An 8,138-nucleotide genomic window follows, 5' to 3' on the forward strand; every position below is an offset into this window, starting at 1 on the left:
GAGCCATATGGTGAAAAGGGCTCGAAACAATCTCTGATAAATCATTACTCAGAGAAACAAGTAAAAAATTCATTAAAATACCATATCTGTGCTCCCAACTGTCAGAGAACTCAAAGGACACCGTAATTCATCGGAATCCTGATGTACTGAAGTTTTCCTTTTGCGTGCCAACATTTCTTTTGTTACTTCTGGAACCTCACCACTAAACAAGAGCAAAAATTCACTTCATGAAACAGGAACCCCATACATCTCATTGAAGGATTTCAAAATTATGTTGTTTTTTAAAAACATGGGATAAAATAGAAATATGTTTCTGTTTTTTAAAACGTGTCTAATCTGGAGGGAAAAACCATAAACACCTCCAGTGGGAAGGCCCGTCTCTGCTCCCTGCGATGAGATCCACAGATGCAAAGACCTCTCAACATTAATTACGCACTGAGGAGCCTCAGATGCCGCTGAGCAGTTCCCAATCTGCCGCCAGCCAGCCTTTGGAAAGCAACCTTGCCATTTCTTTTAAAGATTCAAACTGATTTTTTCTCCCCACCTTACAAGTTAATCATTTTGTCTTTTGAGATAGTTTTTATAAAGTAACACTCAGTAAAAAAAACACAAACAAAAAAATCCAAACCATGTCTGAACTACAGTATAGCAATTCCTTCTTTCTAAAAAATTATTTCTGTGTTACAGTTAAGTCACTTCTTAAAAGCAAAAAAAAAGCAAATTGAATCATGAAAATAACAATGCACAGAAAATATCAAACCTGTCAAATACATTATTGTAGCCTTCTGAAAAATTTTTTGGAAATGTCAAATTTTCATGATTTATAATGAACATAGTTTACTAAATAAATAACTTAAAAAGCACAGGCCAAATCTAAGAAAGGCATTAGTTATCCATCTCAGCAAGGAATTCATTAATAATATTTATTCTTACACTTCTGTTTTTAAAGAGATGCAGCTGTAACTAGGTGTCAAAGTAGCGGTACTTGTTGGAGTCCTAGCTGTTACGTCATAGCTCTTCAGACCATCTGGCGGCTGAAACAGAAAATCTACTCGTGTGAAGGATGGCCTCCTTTTCATTTCTGCAGGATCTGCCTTAGGTAACTTTAGGCTCCATCTGGATCCCTTCCGTTTGTCACACTGGTTTGTGATTCCAAAGTATTTTCTTCACTATCAACTTTAAAAGAAATGACCTGGATGTGAATAAACAGAATAGAGTGAGAATCTCTCTTCTGGGGATACATTCGACCAATTTTTTAGGCCCGAAAATGTGAAAGTTAAGAGATATGTCCCATGTACATAATTTAAGAAACAAAAACAATTAAATGTTTACATGGAGTCAGAAGACCAGCTACATAAACCATTGCTATGGTCCAGAAAGAGGGAGAACAAATCCATGTTAAAAAAAACTATATAATAGGTTTTAGGTATTACCGAAAATTAAAATATATGAAAACTAAGGTTGGAAAAATTCACTCACCTAACAAATACCTATCTTTTTACTTAAATTATGTTGATAATTACAAAGGTTTGAGAATCAGAAATCCAATGTTTATTGGATTACTAGTATTGACAAGGACAAAATCCTTTTTTTTAATAACTTTGGATTATTATAAATAACTTTATCATATGAGAAGAACTATTTTTCAATGTGACACAGTAAGATTAACCATGTAAAATATGAAGCATATTTTCTTTTTCAAGTCAATTTGTTATTTGGTATTTTTTTTTTACTGTAATATAATTGGCATACAACATTACATTAGTTTCAGGTATACAACATAATGATTCAATATTTGTATATCGTGCAATGATCACCCCAGTTAGTCTAGTTAACATCCATCACCATGCACAGTTACAAATTTTGTTTTCTTGTGATGAGAACTTTTAAGATCTACTCTTAGCAACTTTCAAATATACAATATTATTAACTGTAGTCACCATGCAGTACATTACATTCTCTACTTACTTATTTTATAACTGGAAGTATGTACCTTTCGACCACCTTTGCCAATTTAACCCACCCATTTCAACATAACTTTTAGAGGTTTCTATGTTTCTGAGTTTTAATGAGATACGAATTGAAAGCAGAGTATTTCTACCCGGACGAGAGTTTAAGGGTAACACTGTCCCTGAGGCCTGTGTGACTGCAAAGGTAGACACTAGCGATAATCCTTAAGGAGAAAAGCAACCTTGAGGGAGGAGCTGTGAGGCCCAGCTGCTTGCCTGTGATCACCCTGTACTGCCTTCCTTGGAGGATCTATGTCTGATTTTTGGTAAGAATATAGCCAGGTTTCTTACACTTTGGCATAACTTTTTTTTTTTTTTAAGTCTAAGGAATTGTAGCATGGATTATAAATTAAGGGATTGGGTCCTCGAAATGCTGGCTCTTTTTGAAGACTCTACCAGGCACTATGCTAGATGCTGTCAGAAGCATCAGGTGATTTAATTCTTGAAACTACACTATGTAGATATTACATGTTACAGCTGGGAGAACAAACTCATAACTTCCCCCAAGATTATATAGCCAATTGGAAGCGAGACAATAGGCAAACTCAGGCCCAGCTGAATCCAGAGTCAACGCATTTCACCCACTGCACCCATCTCCTAGCCGATGCTCACATGAAGATTTCCGTCAGCTGTGTTTTTATTTTCTCTCTTCTGTTAACCAAACTACACATTCTCTACCTATAAGGTTTTGAAGATGAGACACCTCACAAACCATAACAGTAAACCCTCTTGATGCTTCCTTGTGCTTCAAGAGGTTTTCACACACGTGGAGGTTAACCTCTTGAAGCAGTTCTGTAAGCTTAATTTCAGCTTCATGAAAATAAAAATGAGATTTTCCAAATGTCTAGAAATAAAAAGATATTTATTCTCTACCTTGCCTGGTTCTTCTTCGATCTTTTTGGCAGGGCTTCCCTGATTGGGTACTTTTCTTTCTGTTTTATTATCTAAAATAAAAATGACATATCAGATCCATTTTGACTAGATAGAAAGTTCTGCATTAAAAGTAATAGGTAAGGAGCCGGTCCAGCGGCATAGCCACTGAGTTCATACACTCCACCTCAGTGGCCCGGGGTTTGCTGGTTCAGATCCTGGGCATGGACCTATGCACTGCTTATCAAGCCATGCTGTGGCAGGTGTCCCACATATAAACTAGAGGAAGATGGGCACAGATGTTAGCTCAAGGCCAATCTTCCTCAAAAAAATTAAAAAGTACTAGGTAATTTGGGAAAGAAAAAAAGGCAACAATACGAATCTATGCCTTAAAGGATTTTATGATTAAAAGTCATTTTAAAATATCCTATTTAAATACAATAAAAACAGATATAACTTCCTGCCAAGTATAGGATATCTGTTTTCAAAACAAAAGGCGCTAAAGTATTTTACCTTTTGCCTCTGACTACCAAATGCATATTTATTATAGAAAATCAGGAAAAGCAAAGCACAAAAACAGTGCAAAAAAATCACCCCAGAGGGGCTGGCCCCGCTGCGCCGTAATTAAGTTCACGCTTCTGCTTTGGCAGCCCAGGGCTCAGATCCCGGTGCGGACCCACCCACTGCTTGTCAAAACCATGCTGTGGCGGGTGTCCCACATATAAAGCAGAGGAAGATGGGCACGGATGATAGCTCCGAGCCACTCTTCCTCAGCAAGAAAGAGGAGGATTAGCGGCAGATGTTAGCTCAGGGCTAATCTTCCTCAAAAAATAAATAAATAAAAATCACTCAAGATGACCTTATTCAGAAATCATCACTGCTGACACTTCAGGGTATGCTTTTCCAGTTTTTTTCCTATGTTCACATATTCACATACATATTTTAGAGTTGTGATCATACTGTTCAGAATTTGACCTGTTTTCTTTGCCCACTTAATATATCCTGAACCATGTCATGAAGTGTCTTTCACAGGATTGTTCTTAAACGGTACACTGTATTCCACCAAACAAATGGGCTGTAATTTACTGGGACCATTAATCTTCACTTTGTGGCGCTGCCCACACCAATGCTCATACTTCACCGCCTGAGCGCCCACTGTGTGCTAAGTGGATGGTGGGGCACTGAACCTGTCTTCGGGACCTGGAATCTCCCGTTTCCTCCTCGCCTACTCAAAGAAGTACACGATGACTTTAAAAACTGAACACGAAAAACCTCAGGGGCCAGAGCATTCTACTTCAGCCACTGATGAAGGAACAGTTCTCACCACGCGCTGCTCGCGTGGCCAGTGCAGCGGAGGCTGCTCCCGCGGAGGCTGCACTGGTGGCGCCTGCTGCTAACACCCCTACCTGTTTTCTCGTTGGACACTTTCTTTTCAGAAGTTTGTCTTTGACCAGATTGAGTTGCTCGAACATCACTCCTATTAACGACTATTTAAAGGATTAGGTGCTACGTGATTTAATTGCTTAATGAATCAAATTACCACATTTTCAATCTGTATTTTGACCCCTCCTCTGAAATCTGACTATTGTAAATGACCCAGCAAAAAATCCACCACCCCAAATAATATGAGATGAACAAAGTTTTCCATTATATAGATTTCCTTACAAGCTTTTTGTAGAATCCTAGAATTTTGAAAATGCTAATAGCCTAAGCTATTCAAAATAGCTGACTATAATCTTCTGAGAGTCCTTAAACATAGCAGCATGTTTTCGCTTCAAAACTTCTGAATTTTGTCTGGAAAAGTCTTCTCCTGGATAGAAAACTCTTCCCACAGTGCACTCTCCAACTTCCTTGGAGACTTCATTCAAAACGCCACCGTCTCAGCGAGGCCCCATCAGAAGCCCACCCTGTACCAGCTTCAATACTCCCCATCTGCCTTCTCTTTTTTTTTTATTTCCCGCATAATACTTATGACCATCACATACTATATATTTTTCTTTTCATTGCCTATCTCACATGTAAGCTCCATGAAAACAGGGAATGTTGCTTTATTCATTACTATGTCCTAGAGCCTAGAGGAACATGGTAGTGACTCAATTTATTGAATAAATGAAACGGAGCCTTCTCACCTGATAAAGAGACATACTATTTCCCTCCTTGCCCACTTCACTTTATTTTAGTAATCGTCCTATTAACTTTGTCCATAATTGTGTTCTGAAGACCCGTAAGTTTATCCCCCACCCTACGTGCTTTATATCCCTATCTGCATTTTATAGTGACATGGATGCATAATAGAGCCCAGTAAACAAACAGAGAGACACACCGAGTTGGTATAGATCTCATAAGGGATGTTTGGCAATGAATATTTCAAGTGAGTACTTCCTTAGCATCTAGCCAAAACTGCTCTATGTCACCATACCAATAACAGGGAGTTTGGTACTGTTAACTCTAGTAAAATAATCACTATGATTGAAGCTGATAATAGATTTAAAATGAATTTACTTACTCTGAGAAAAGGAGCACGATTCATCATTTTAGTAACACTTATCTACTATCAACTACACGCTAGTCAGCTCCATTTGGGCTTTGGCCTTTGAACTGGCAATCCATACAAGATGGAACAGCATTAAAAGAGTCAAAAGAAGATAAAGTTAAAAAAAAATGAACTGCCATAATTTACTTCCATGTCTCATTACAAAATAAAGTTTCCATTTTAAAGTTAAATTTTACCCTTAGTCATCTAACCCTTAATCATTTATGGCAAAAAGATACTTGCCAAAAAGATACTTGCTAACTTAAATTACTCTCTTTTCTGGTTCTGGTTTGATTTAAATTATGCTTAAAAGCCTCAAACCTTACTCATATTTCTCAGTGAGGACAAAGGAGAAATTTCATACTATATTTTCCAGGTATTAGAATCCTTGTTAATATGATTAACTGGAAATATTTGGAAGGGGTCGATGAAGAGACTAGAGTATTAAGATCTCTTCTCTCCTGTTTATGAAAAGATACTGCACAGCTTACTTTCTTAGCTTTGGCAGTTTGCCTTCAAATCCAATGATTATGCACTTGTCCTCTGTCCATAAGACAATGGAGACCTGATCACAAAGCATGGAAGAAATCCAGCAAGACAAGGACTGATTAAAAGTGATACGATATTTATCAACTCTAAAATTGAAGCACAATCAGACTTCTCCTCTCGATTAGGAGCCACTTGCATTTCCAAATCTCAGGGAAGATCTAGTGCTGAAGAAATGAGGCACAAAGTAAACAATATTCAGCGATTGCTATTGTCTAAGTAGAATAAAAAACTACTGGTGAATCGTATCATTTAACACAACAATGTGTGTCTTTTCCCCCTACATATAACACTTTGTAAATAGCTGTTTACAGTTTAGACCAATGACTGGTGCCTTACATACTCTTGAGAAGCCAGATTAAGTTCAGCCCCTTCCAAGAGGTCTTCTCTGATGTTCCTCCAAACAGAAACAATCTCGTCCTCCTCTAACACATACACACCATATTTTTCTGTATCTTTCCACCTTGAGCTACATTCTACTAATTTTGGTCACTTCCACGTTATCCTAAGGTCATACGCAGAGTAATCAAAGGTCTCTCAAATAAATCAATGACATTCCTGAAGCAAACAAAAACAGGTGATATCTTGAGCTTTTACGTTATTCAATTCTTATTTAAATCAGGAATGAATACACAGCCAACAAGAGACTACCTTGAAAAGAGCACATTGAAAAGAGCAAATCACCAGTGACTACCTAATTTACAAATCCAGCTGCCTGTGTTCAAGCTTCATCTCTCTTGTCTCATGGATCATTCTCTTCTTTAGATCACCCCTCCTCCAGCTTCTGTCCTGTTTTAGCTCTCCTGCCACTCTGACCTATCACTGGTACCTGACTTCTGCCCACCTGAAGGTGCACTCTAGACCTCACGCTTTCACAATGTATGTATCTTTACAGGAGTGGTCTCATTTAGCCCTACAGCTTAAACCTCCATCCATACTCCCAATATCATACCCTAAATCCACATCTCAGCATGGATCTCCGTCCAGATTTTCAAATTTTTATTCCCAACTGCCTCTTATCCAGATGGCCCAAATGAGCTTAAAAAAAGCAGAAAAGCATTATCAATATGCACCCACTTAGGCATGTTCCTTTTCCTGCCTTCCACACCTCTTTCAGCAGCAGCACAATTTATATGGTTGCTCAAACTAATTTATCTTCAGAATCATCTTATCTCCGACTCTTCAATTTCCTTCACCCCTCGCCATCTACTTGGTCCCCATCAAATTTATCTCCTAAGATTTCTCACACCTATTTCTTCCGTTAAGCCCACTGCCCCAGTCCCCTTATCCTGTCTCACCTACTCTATCACGACAGTCTCACTACAGTCTTCCTACCTATAAGTTCTTCCCCTTCCAGACTACGATCTTCCAGGCCAGGGTAATCTTCCTGAATTATTCATCTGATCACGGTACAAGCTCGTGTATAAGCCTCTCTTGACTCTCTGCATCCGACAGGATGGACGCCAAATCCTTCGCATGGCCGTCACCGTCCAGCCCGGCTCTAACTGCTTTGCTGGTTTTATCCCATGTCAACCTACCAATGGCTACACCGAGAGACCTGATCTCCATCTTCTGAACTATTAGGATGTCATTCCCGGCTCCTGCCAACTAGCTAAGTGAATAAAGGGCTACAGGGAAAGGGTTATTTTAGTCATTCAAACTCTCAAAGAATCGCTTCTTGGCCTCTTGGCTAAGATCAAGTATAATCTCTGAAAGAAAAGTCTGGTTAAGAACTATTTCTGAATATCAAGTTATGATACTAAATTTACCTTTGTTGGTTGGTGTGCTGGTATTGAGGAAAGCATAATAGGCTTATCAGGTCTATAAACACCCACTATAAATGGTCATCGCTGAGGTTTCTCTCTTAATTGTTTAAGCCGCTTTTCCTCTAGGTATTTCTGGAGCATTTGTCTTCATTGATCACTTAGGAGAGACTTCACTGATTCTAAGCAGGGGGGAAAATAGCATATAAAACAGTCAAATAAAAAGTTATCCAAATGTCTAAAATACCATTGTCTAACCTAAACAGCTGCTAAGCAATATTTTCAGTAACTTCATATTGATTCCTTAGCAGTCTAGCCACACAAGTCATTTCAACCCCCATTCTTTTAAAATTTCTTTGCCTTTTGCCTTCTCTTGTTCACATATTTATTAACTGCTTGCCATGTACTAGGCATGCA

General features: G+C 38.4%; 1 long non-coding RNA gene across 1 annotated transcript; it reads right to left on the bottom strand.

The window, feature by feature from the left end:
* Positions 1-81: 81 nt before the first annotated feature.
* LOC138920569 (uncharacterized) lies at positions 82-7,903 on the bottom strand. Its single transcript, XR_011431974.1, has 3 exons — positions 7,728-7,903; positions 934-1,192; positions 82-202 (listed from the first exon to the last, which is right to left on the bottom strand). It is a non-coding gene; the product is annotated as an uncharacterized lncRNA (long non-coding RNA).
* Between the last annotated feature and the right edge of the window lie 235 nt (positions 7,904-8,138).

Source organism: Equus caballus, chromosome 24 (assembly GCF_041296265.1).
Source record: "Equus caballus isolate H_3958 breed thoroughbred chromosome 24, TB-T2T, whole genome shotgun sequence".
NCBI lineage: Eukaryota > Metazoa > Chordata > Mammalia > Perissodactyla > Equidae > Equus > Equus caballus.